At 38.3% G+C, this 13,323-nt stretch overlaps 1 non-coding gene across 1 annotated transcript; it reads right to left on the reverse strand.

The window, feature by feature from the left end:
- Positions 1-13,158: 13,158 nt before the first annotated feature.
- Positions 13,159-13,230, reverse strand: trnap-agg (transfer RNA proline (anticodon AGG)). Its single transcript has one exon. It is a non-coding gene; the product is annotated as a tRNA-Pro (tRNA).
- Between the last annotated feature and the right edge of the window lie 93 nt (positions 13,231-13,323).

Consider the following 13,323-nt stretch of genomic DNA (forward strand, 5'->3'; position numbering starts at 1 on the left):
AAGTACAGTGCAAAACAGTAGATACGGTAGAGCAAAAAGCTTGTAAACATGATAATGATGATAAAGTGACAGTGTCTTAATAGTATACAGGGAGGTAGTATGAGATAACTAGCAGTAACATGTTAGTAGTTCAAGTTAAATCTTAAAGTGTCCAGTTCATTCTTTTGTCAAGGCCTGGATTTTGATTAACAGAAGTCAATCCAATAGTTTAATGACTAATTAAATGTGTATTTCATATCTGCAGCTATAAGCAAGAATTTACAGACATTTGAGATCCAAAAGTTTTGCAGAGCAGAAACAATACAAACATATGGTTGCTGATAATACAGCAGTGTAAATCAGCATGTTGTTACAAAGGTAAAGAACTGCATATTTCTGTCATCAGTTTTAACTAGGGCTGCACAATATATCGTCTCAGCATCCATATCACAATGTGATCATTCGCAGTAGTCATGTCACAGGATCTGCAATGTCAAGTTCAGCTTCAGTTTATTTATCTTTCAGGAAATCTGAGTGGATCTATAGCTGATCAGGAACCATATTGTTGAGTGATTGTGAAGTTTGACCTTAATAGGGTGAACGAGTGCTTGTTTGCTTTGTTTAAGGCCTATGACTGTAAGATTTCAAGCGCATTTAAATCATTTGTGTACAAGAAATTATAGCAATATAAATGCATTTGCATTTAACTTTTCTACAGTGAAGATCATTTGCTTATTTTTGATTATTCACTTTATTCTCAAATACAGTGAGACTCACCAAAAGAGTTAAATTAATTACATTTCATTTGTGCAGATTATCTGGCCTACAAAATCATCCCAACTGATATAAAATGAGGATTTATTTCCAAACTGAGCTATTCAATTCATCTAGTGAAATAATTAATCATATAGCAACAAATATCACAGAAAAACTCTCGCAATGTCGGATTTTTCCAGTATCGTGCAGCCAGAGTTTTAACGTCAGTAAATTTAATAATTTCCTTTAGCTTTAATGGTCTTTAAAAAAGCTCAACTTTTAAACTAAATCAAATATATATATTTAAAGAGATGTTTCTGAAGTCTAGAAACCAAAGCGATCCCACCGCTGTATCATACTCATCCTCATCTTCATCTTCAGAGCTAATGTCATGATCCAAGTCCATTTCCCTTTCCTCTTCTTCCATCAGGCTAGGAGTTGAGTCCAGAATCCCTCTGTATGTGCACGCTACAGTCTGCTGCTGTTTCAGTCTGAGCTCCTGCAGTCTTTTCTTCAGTACACAAAGAGGCCCTTGGACCCATCCTCTGTGAATGCGTTCGGATAACCTATAAGTCCACACATAAAGAGTATTGGGATTACGGTCACACTTCATATTTGATCAGAGAGAACTTATTTACATTACAAACAAATTGTACATTTAAAGACTTTAAATAGAAGAATCATCAGATGACAGCGTTTTGGCTATTTATTAAACCAGAATAATGGCTTTTCACTTCACAACCATATGACCTGTGAATTTTAAAGAGATTTACCCTTACTTCCGGCTTGTCCAGACTGAAACAGTGGCGTGTGTGTGTGCGTGCGTGCGTGCGTGCATGTATGTATGCGTGTGTGTATGCATGTACAGCTGCAGTCCAAATTATTAGCCCTCCTGTGAATTTTATTTTTCAAATATTTCCCAAATGATGGAAGTAAATTTTCAATTAAAAAACTTTATTGATACACATATAAAGTGTGTGTGTGTGTGTGTGTGCGTGTGTGTGTATGTATATGTTAGTTACATCTTAATACAACACCTGTGTTCTGTTCCCGTCAAGGTTAAATCCTGTTCTCTTCTGCTTTGTTGGACAGTTACTGTAGTTTCTGTGTCCACATGGTCACCATTAGGTTGTCGGGTTGTATCTCTGGATCTCTTCAAGCAAGCGTTTCTGGTCTTGGGCAGTCTTTTGACTAATCATCCGACCCCTTTTGTTCTGATCTGTAATATGAGAAAAAAGCAATGATATTACAGAAGTGTTGCATGGAATTGAACAAGATGAATCAGTGTAACACCAATCTGCATCATTTACTGATACATACATTCTACCTTTAAATGCTAGTGTTATTTTCTGACAAATGCTCTCAAAGAGTGATTTGATGGACAGCTGCAAGCCACGAGCAGCAACAGGACCGGCTGCAGCATTTCCTAAAGTAAAGTAAAGGTTAAAAAAGCACGCAAGTTCTGTTTATTGCACACAGTGCAGCAACAACAGACAAACTTCAGGACAATAAAGGACCAGACAACAAAAGACATACTAATATGCATATATGGTGTGTGAACTTATATATTGTGTCTTCTGGAGCAGAAAACTAATTAATTGCCCCATAAGCCTTACTGTGGCTGCACAATAGGTGATAGTGATAGGCAATATGTTCAGTGATTAACTAAATGACCCTATAAACTGACAAAAGTAACACATGGTGCTCTTGCAGATACAGAAAAGGGACAGAGAAATCCTGAGGTTTGTAGCTGCTCATTGAAAAGTAGATGTGTATAAAACAACTGAGATAACTGCACCAAGAAGGAGAACCAAAAACTGCCTTTTGAAAATATGGAGCGAGAAAACAGAGCCCTGATTTAGGAGTCTAATGTGCAGTTCTTTATTACTGTTATTGATTTACTCAAATTATACAGTTTGGTTTTACTCGAGTTGCATGGATCAATCATCCTGCTTTCACCTTTAAAAAATAAAACTTATTCCTCTGAGTCAAAATATAAATATAAACTGAACCTGTAAATAGTGTTGATAACCACACCATAATTTAACATTAAGCTACTGCTAGTTGCATTACACATTGAACAGTCCAGTGTTTATTTATAAAACATTTTACTTACCACTAATTGCCTACTGCTTGACATCAATAGCCCACTGTTTTACTGTGTCATCGCTGCAGTACAAATGGTCCTACATCAACTCTGCAGCCAAGGCATTCTTTACTGTCTGCAAAACAGCAATACGAAAAGTTAATAAAATACTCATTTAAAAATTATTCCAAGATTTAAAAAAAAAAACAACTAATATATATATACAGACACAGAATTATTAGCCCCCCTTTGCTTTTTTTTTCTTTTTTAAATATTTCCCAAATGATCCAACATACATATATACATATATATTGCATCATTTGGGAAATATTTAAAAATGAAAAAAAAAAAACAAGAAAAAAACAAAGGGGGGCTAATAATTCTGACTGTGTGTGTGTGTGTGTGTGTGTGTGTGTGTATGTATATATATATATATATATATATATATATATATATATATATATATATATATATATATATATATATAGCTGAGGCACCCTTCATTATCTACATGGGGTACAGCAGCAGTGTGATGCATTTTGGGCTTCAAGTTAAAATGCAAATATTTAAAATATTTCATTGCTTCACAGTACATGGTGCAGTTAGGGAGGAACAAGCCCATGGAGAACAAACTGTTGGGAAAATAATAAGCCACATTAGGACAATTGTTTGAAACTGCTTGCCAGATATACAAAAATGAATGAATAATTTATCAAGCTTGCAACATGAAAAATATCAAACCTTTATGTATTTGTCATTACAATGTAATTTATATGACCTATTTGCATTAAGACTACGGAGTACCAAGAGCACAATTATTAATTCAGGTTTATCTGATATTTGTTTTGGGACTTAGCATGTAATGAAACAGATGGGAGAAAACTAGGCATTAACTAACAGGAGTTAAATGATTACACATCTGTTTATAACGAATGAAACTTGCCTGTATCTCCTCAACAAATAAATCTGCCAACAGAAGAGCAGCTTCTAGTTTGTGCTTATTTCCTCCTAACATTGTTCTATAAAAATAAATGTATGTCAGTTAGATCTGATATCAGACTGCAACTCAAACTTGAGTTGATCATCACAATTCAAAGCAAAGCTTGGAGCACATCAGATATGTGACTTAACATTAGTCATTTCACTTCATTAATGTTAACAAGGCTACAGTTATGTCATTTAACAGAAGATTTCATTCATTGCTAAATAATCTTTTTTGGCAAACTGTATTGGTAAATCCTCATTTTAATGTAGCAAATGTCTTTCTGCTGGGGACACTGACTTTAGACTAAATCATGCTTAATTAATGTATATAAAATTAAAATATAGCAGAAATAGCCTAATCCGGTGTTTTTCTGTCTTTTAGACAACACAAACTAATAAATAAATGAAATAAAAAATAAATGTCATAAATTAACAACAAAAATGTCTCCAAGATATTAATTGGAAAAAGATGTATTTTTGATGGTTACACATTTTTCCACCCTGCTAATTGTAGCACTGTATTTATTCATTTAATTTGTATAAAAATAATAATAATAATAATAATAAATTAATTTAAAACTTATTTAGTTGCTTTTTTATACCTTTTATATAATTTTATTTTAATACAATTCATTTATTATTTTAATACTTGTTTATTCATTTGTTTTACCTTAAATCAATTTTGTGTCAATTATTTTATCATATCTATTTATTGTATTATTTTATGGATTCAATTTAGTTCTTTGTTTCTTTTAAACTGACGCAAGTGATTTAAAAAAAAAGGTCTAACTTGGCATTTTAAAACGCTTGATAAGTTATTTAAATTTAATTTAGATTTAACGTGTTATGCTTTTCTCTAAATATATATATTCACGGATACTACCATGCATCTGCACCGATCTGCACGCAACTAGTGATGCCTGCATGAATTACATTAAGTTAAGGTGTCTAACGTTTCTATTATAGCAGATCTCAGATCGGCTTTTATGTTCTGTAACACCGATCTGACGTCAGGTATAGCTAATAACATTAAGACAACAATTTGAGAATAAAGCCTATTTGCACTTATTATTATTTGCACTTATTAGTCCACTTTAATGCTCGAAGTAACCACTTTAGATAGAGGTTAGCTAAGACTCGGATCATTTTACTGACTCGGATCATTGAATCCCGTTCAGCAAACAAAACGAATCCTTTTGCCAAAAAATATTATTAAGGTTAACGTTACATGTTTAAAGCGACTTACATCGACCAACCGACTTACGCAAGCGTTGATTACAATTTATAACGTTTATGTATGTATGTATGTATGAATGTATGTATGTATGTATGTAATAACAACCGGAAACTTTGTGTCAGAGTCATATTAAAGTTCAAAATGCACAACTATAATTTAATTTGTAGATCTGCCGTCATCTCTGATGTTTAAAAACGTCCAATTATGTCACAACATGATAAAAACAGAATGTGAATGCTAGGGCTACCAGCTGTGCTAACCGAACGACCACTTGAATAACAACTTTGAACACACAATCTGCCGTTTCTAACACACGACTCCATGTGACGTGATGCAGAAACATCAAGTCTATCAAAATATTACGGTTAACGCCGTGATTTCTTTACAAAAAGGAGAAAAAATACTTACTTGCTTCAATATGGACCCTCATCGGGTGAACTGTGCGTTGGAACCGAGCGTCTTGTTCATGACGTCATCGCCGTAGAGTTGGTGCGTGGTATTTGTACGCATCTGTTCTCAACAGAAGCGAATGGGGAGAATTGGCGTATCATATGCACGCAAAAATGGATTTTGGCGTAAGCATTGCACGCAAATGGAAAGTGTAAAGTCGTGTTATTTGTACGCAGATTGATGAGATCGGGTTGTGTAAATACATAAGTGGTTTAAGGGAACAGGTTTCTTTAGAGTATTCTATTAAAGTCAACTAGTTTGGGTTAAGAGTGTAATGGGTTACAGTAATAGCAGTGAATCACGCAGGCATAAAATAAATGTTTAGCCATGTAAAGCATTAAACTTGTCATAATTTAGCAATATTTCTAAGGTGGAGTACTGTATGCTGTTGTAATGTTTAAGAAATTGATGATTCGAACATGAGATGTCTGTTTTAAATTGCAAGAAGTGATTTAACAATGTTCATCAAGATTCAAATCTTGCATCTTATATTTTTTTAAGGTTTTGGGCCAATAATACTCCTGTTCTGCTATTTAAAAAAGCATGCTGGAATTCATGTCAGCATTACCTTCAATGAAAACTACAGCAGTGGACATCAGTGGACATAAAACATGTATGAGAAGGATAAGGGCTCTTCCTCAGGCAGATTGGTTTTTAACATCTGATGACGCGATGTAGTAAATATTCTAAGCACATCGGTTACACCTTAGCAACCACCTAGCAACACCTTAGCAACCACCTAGCAACACCTTAGCAACCACCTAGCAACACCTTAGCAACCGCCTAGCAACCACCTAGCAACACCTTAGCAACTGCCTAGCAACCACCTAGCAACACCTTAGGAACTGCCTAGCAACCACCTAGCAACACCTTAGCAACCACCTATCAACACCTTAGCAACCGCCTAGCAACAACCTAGCAACACCTTAACAACCACCTAGCAACACCTTAGCAACCGCCTAGCAACCACCTAGCAACACCTTAGCAACTGCCTAGCAACCACCTAGCAACACCTTAGCAACCACCTAGCAACACCTTAGCAACCACCTAGCAACACCTTAGCAACCACCTAGCAACACCTTAGCAACCGCCTAGCAACCACCTAGCAACACCTTAGCAACTGCCTAGCAACCACCTAGCAACTGCCTAGCAACCACCTAGCAACACCTTAACAACCACCTAGCAACACCTTAGCAACCACCTAGCAACACCTTAGCAACTGCCTAGCAACCACCTAGCAACACCTTAGGAACTGCCTAGCAACCACCTAGCAACACCTTAGCAACCACCTAGCAACACCTTAGCAACCGCCTAGCAACCACCTAGCAACACCTTAGCAACTGCCTAGCAACCACCTAGCAACACCTTAACAACCACCTAGCAACACCTTAGCAACTGCCTAGCAACACCTTAGCAACCGCCTAGCAACCACCTAGCAACACCTTAGGAACTGCCTAGCAACCACCTAGCAACACCTTAGCAACCACCTAGCAACACCTTAGCAACCACCTAGCAACACCTTAGCAACCACCTAGCAACACCTTAGCAACCGCCTAGCAACCACCTAGCAACACCTTAGCAACTGCCTAGCAACCACCTAGCAACTGCCTAGCAACACCTTAACAACCACCTAGCAACACCTTAGCAACCACCTAGCAACACCTTAGCAACTGCCTAGCAACCACCTAGCAACACCTTAGGAACTGCCTAGCAACCACCTAGCAACACCTTAGCAACCACCTAACAACACCTTAGCAACCGCCTAGCAACCACCTAGCAACACCTTAGCAACCACCTAGCAACACCTTAGCAACTGCCTAGCAACCACCTAGCAACACCTTAACAACCACCTAGCAACACCTTAGCAACTGCCTAGCAACACCTTAGCAACCGCCTAGCAACCACCTAGCAACACCTTAGGAACTGCCTAGCAACCACCTAGCAACACCTTAGCAACCACCTAGCAACACCTTAGGAACTGCCTAGCAACCACCTAGCAACACCTTAGCAACCACCTAGCAACACCTTAGCAACCGCCTAGCAACCACCTAGCAACACCTTAGCAACCACCTAGCAACACCTTAGCAACTGCCTAGCAACCACCTAGCAACACCTTAGCAACCGCCTAGCAACCACCTAGCAACACCTTAGGAACTGCCTAGCAACCACCTAGCAACACCTTAGCAACCACCTAGCAACACCTTAGCAACCACCTAGCAACACCTTAGCAACCGCCTAGCAACCACCTAGCAACACCTTAGCAACTGCCTAGCAACACCTTAGCAACCACCTAGCAACACCTTAGCAACCACCTAGCAACACCTTAGCAACCGCCTAGCAACATACATATATATATATATATACACACACACACACACACACACACACAATGGTTTCAGTTAAAAATCTGAGGTCATGTCTTACTTTTCATCTGTGATGAAACTTGCTTTCATCAATGTGTACACATATGTTGATCCCACCAATTCGTTGTCCTTTTTCCTCCCTTATCTCCTCATGCTTCTCACACATACACTTCGCAGTTTTGTGGACATCTCAGACAGAGTTGCATTACTATATGAGATGCCATCTAACATCATATCCACTTGTCTCATATGGAGACCTTGTGAAAATCTAAATAATGCAATGTTGTATTACTGTAAAAACACAGAATGGAAAAAAATGTCTGCAGAATACTAGAGGACGGGCTACTAGAGATCACAGAGAATATAAACTTGCCTGTGAATATACTTCACCCAACTGAAAAGGCTTGCATGGGAAAGGGAAAATATGGACTTTATAAGTTATTCATCAATAATGTATTACCTTTGGCAATGCAAACAAATAAATAATTAATTAAATAAATATACAAATTACAATAATCTCAGTCTCATTTATAGTCATTTTACTTTATTCCTCTACTGCACGGTGTAACTATATGGCAACATGATGTTTATGTTCATTTCCCTGCCACTGTTTCTTTAAGACCAACATTATTATTATTTATTTTTGTTGGAAAGAGAAGACTTAAGTGTAGCCAATGATGTGCTTTGGTTAAGTCACATGACATGCTGTGTTTTTCTGTAGCATGATTTCTGACAGACTGGCCTTTATTGTGAGGAGTTGCTGAATGCAAATGTACACGTCAATAAAAACAAAGAATCAAATTATCTCAGATCCACAAAATAAATCTGAATCATCACCTCCAGTAGGTTATGATGACATTTTCACAACTCAAATTTATTTTATTAAAATTAGTATTTTTCTAAATCCATCAACTGTATGTGTTACCAAATAGCAACAGTGTGCAATAGTGGAACGTGCAATATTGCAATGGCCTAGCTAGCTAGCAAGGTCAGCTGTGAACTATTAAGTTGTAACAATAACAACATGAATGCTAGTAATATAATGTTGATTAGTCATGTGTTAATGGCATTTGCATTATGGATAAAATCTAGTTTTAATGGCAATACTACTTTTGAATAGATATGAATACAGGGAACAGTGTATTAGAGAACACCACCATGTTCTATGGTAAATGAAAGAAGAAAAGGACAGAACTGGCTCCTCCTGCAGATGAAAGTGAGGGTGAGATGGGTTTTAGTGACCATGAGAATGATGCAGACTGGACATCTGATAGAGACAGTTCAGGTAAGTTAGCTCAGAGGCAGATAAGACAGGTGTAGTATAGTACATAGTAGAATATATAAATATAGTTAGCTAGTAGCATCTGGATATACCAGACTTGTTATTTATTTGTTATAATATTAAAGGGCACCTATGGTAAAAAAGTCTACTTTTCAAGCTGTTTGGACAGACATATGGGCATGTATGGTGTATAGACCGTCATATTGGGGTGATATAAGCACACCCAGTGCTTTTTTTTAATTTAACAACATAAAAAACGGTGGACCAATTGGAGCGGTTTTCAGACCGACCGCAACTTTACGTAGGAGTGCGGTCCCCCTGCCCACCAGTATTGATTGACAGGCGCGTCATCATATCCTCAGTTTGTTGATTCACGTCCGCCATTTTCAGCGTGAGTCGAAGCGATATCACTAAAGGAACACGCTAGCTCTATTTTAGATGCAAGGCTCATTGGGCTCAACACAAGAGCAATATTCTCCACATTATCGCTCTAATCGGAATTATTGGTTGTATCTTTAGGTAGGTTTGCAAACATGTGTACTTCTCATTGAGTCTACCTTATACTTCAGTCGTTTGCATTTCTCGCGATCCCAGAAGCTCCCTGTGATCTTAACTAGCATGCGTTTTAGAATTCTAAACATAGGTTTCTATCAGGGTACACTCAAGTCGACGGCTGGACGCCTCGGACCGCTGCAGACTTGAATTGCCGTTGTGTGTACCCTGATAGAAACCTATGTTTAGAATTAAAAAATGCGTGGCGCGATAATTCGGAACACTTCATGTTTCTGCCCTGCCACAGAGAGTGTCTGGTATGCCGTGTCGCGGCTTAGAGCGGCGCATCCGGTGCCTCAGTAAAAGTTCATTCAGTGTGCGTGGTTATTAGTTTCTGTGTACAAGCTCGGCACTTGAAACTAGCACACAGTTGGCTGTAAAACTGTACAAAGACACATATGATTTTGTACTCTCTGCTTGGTCTGTGTCCGAGTCGTACATGTACGACTGATTGCTGAACCTCTCACTCCTGCTCCTTCTCTGTCTGCCTGTCAGACTCTGTTGCAAACGCAGAGCGGGTGAGCTCATGGCCCCGCCCCTTGTTACGTTGGCGGGAAGCCGAAACGAATTTACATGTGAAGCAACACACCCATAAATCAGCGAACTGTGGACACGCCCCCAACATGACACTTTTTAACACATTATAATAAAAAAATCTGAATTGTGTTTTAAACTGAACCTAAACTGGCACACTCAGAAGAACCATAATATTAATATTAAATCATAAAAAAGAGGTAAACTATGTGCCCTTTAAAGTAAAATAACTGTCTACTGAAAGTTAGGTTAAATACAACAAATAGTTAACTGAACACTCTTAGATTGTACCTAACCCTAATTTTATATTTAATTAAAGTTCATGTTAAAATATCTTGCGTTGCTACTTATAGGCATCTGAATGTTTACTCAAAGTCTATTCATAAACTGGATAACAACTACATGCAGACAATAACAACAAACATCTTGGTGGTCAATGTTCTGAAAACTTGTTGAAGATTTGTTGCATATCTACTAATACATTGTTGAACATCTAGAACCTAAATTGGTAACACTTATCTTACCGAAAGTTTAATAAATGTTTACATGCTGTAGATATTGTGTTGATTGCCTAAGAACATTTAAAGACAATCTACAGATACTATCCAGATGAAAGTAAACAGATAAGAACTTGAAAAGTAACTTACGGTCAGCAGACTATCTAAAGGGGGACCATCTAAATAAAGTGTTACCCGGCTCCTTTTCGTTGGCATCTTGTTGAAGGCATACAAAAAATCCATGACAAATGATTGGCGAAATGGCCCAGTGGCCAAGGGATAAGGCATCAACCTCCAGGGCTTGGGATTGTTGGTTCAAGTCCCATCTGGGTTGTCTTTGAAGGTCTCACTTCAATTTGGGAGCAATGTTTGGTGGATGAAACACGGTAGCTGTGAAAACCTTCTTGAGATGTGTTTGCATGTCATTAACTTCCTGCATTGCCATGCATATTACCTCTTATGACTAAAAGGGTAACGAGATACCTAACGCGAAAGGCCATTTTGAATCCTGCATGGTGCCTACAGAGAAGAGACTGTGTACAAAGACAAAATGGTGCTTACATATAAAGCTGGTGGGTTGTTCAAGATCCATAAACAAATCTAACAACCGAATCATTGCCGCTCCTTTTTTTGTCTGTATAAGTGTACATGTTAGACTGATTTAGATCAGAAGTCCACTAAATGTTCATTAAGTAAAGTCACAGCAAAAGCTGCTACAATTAACATAAAAATACCTTGGATAGCACAGCACCGCTGCTTTTTCTATGACTGTCGTAGGGCTCGTCCGGGATTTGAACCCGGGATCTCTCGCACCCAAAGCCAGAAAAATACCCCCAGACCAACGAACCCTGTAGAAGCAGTCTGCAGTGCCACAAAAAAATCTGTGAGACCGATCCACTCTACTCTTTGTTCATGTTGTTTTTGTTACGTGTGTCAGCAACTCCCTGGAGGCATATTACAGTTCATAGTAAGTATAAAACAGTCCAGTGGCCTAATGGATAAGGCACCAGCATTTGAAGCTGGGGATTGTGGGTTTAAAGTACCAACTGGGTTGTCTTTGATGCAGTTCTTTTTAAGTTGACTGTGCAAGACAATCCAGTATTACCTTTAAAAAGCTAGGTTCATACCCTTAGGTCAAAAAGACATGACAATGGAAAACTCCTCAGAGAAGCTGTTTTGTCATTAGGTGTACACATCAGATCGTCTGAATGCAATATGGCATAGGGATCCTAAAGAACTGTTTTCTGAGTAACAAGAACTTCCTGAGCCATACATCAGAGATGACAAAGGCTAGTGTTGACCCAGTGGCCTAATGGATAAGGCATCAACCTTCGAAGCTGGGGATTGTGGGTTCAAGTCCCATCTGGGTTGTCTTTGTTGGGTTAAATTTAAGTTGTGTGAAACAATTCCGACTGGTATTCTCAAAACTTAGGCGTGATGTTCTGAGGACAATAGTTAGCTTCGAATTCTTATACTTGCTGCACACTTCAAATAAAGATTCACCCAATCTTGCTTGAATCTCACTGTCACGTTACAAACCTAAAAGGTTCCGCTAAGCTATGGTAATGGAGATCTTGACTTCAAATACCTCGTGGCTTTCAACTAATGGTATCTTGTTATGTGGATGATGATGAAATGCAAACAAGAAAATAGCTGCAGAAAGGTTGTGATTTCAAGTTAATGAGAGTGGCCTTGTCTGGAATTTGAAACTCAAGACCAGTCACACCATACGCGATAACCATACCCCAGGACCAATGAGACACGAATGTGGATGATTGCACAAAGAAAATGTTTGACCATTAGTTGCACACATCTTATTTGACGGAATGCAAACTGGCATCCAGATCCTAAAGTGCAGTTTTCCATGCGTTGGCATCTTGTTGAAGGCATACAAAAGATCCATGACAAATGATTGGCGAAATGGCCCAGTGGCCTAATGGATAAGGCATCAACCTTCGGGGCTTGGAATTGTTGGTTCAAGTCCAATCTGGGTTGTCTTTGAAAGTCTCACCTCAATTTGGGAGCAATGTTTGGTGGATGAAACACGGTAGCTGTGAAAACCTTCTTGAGATGTGTTTGCATGTCATTAACTTCCTGCATTGCCATGCATATTACCTGTTATGACTAAAAGGGAAACGAGATACCTAACGCGAAAGGCCATTTTGAATCCTGCATGGTGCCTACAGAGAAGAGACTGTGTACAAAGCAAAAAAATGGTGCTTACATATAAAGCTGGTGGGTTGTTCAAGATCCATAAACAAATCTAACAACCGAATCATTGCCGCTCCTTTTTTTGTCTGTATAAGTGTACATGTTAGACTGATTTAGATCAGAAGTCCACTAAATGTTCATTCACTAAAGTCATAGCAAAAGCTGCTAAAATTAACACAGAAACACCATAGATAGCACAGCACCACTGCTTTTCTATGACAGTCGTAGGGCTCGTCCGGGATTTGAACCTGGGACCTCTCGCACCCTAAGCGAGAATCATACCCCTAGACCAACGAGCCCTGTAGAAGGAACCTGCAGTGCCACAAGAAATTCTGTGAGACCAATCCAATCTACTCTTTGTTCATGTTGTTTTTGTTACGTGTGTCAGCAAC

The sequence above is a fragment of the Danio aesculapii genome, chromosome 4 (assembly GCF_903798145.1).
Source record: "Danio aesculapii chromosome 4, fDanAes4.1, whole genome shotgun sequence".
Taxonomy (NCBI): domain Eukaryota; kingdom Metazoa; phylum Chordata; class Actinopteri; order Cypriniformes; family Danionidae; genus Danio; species Danio aesculapii.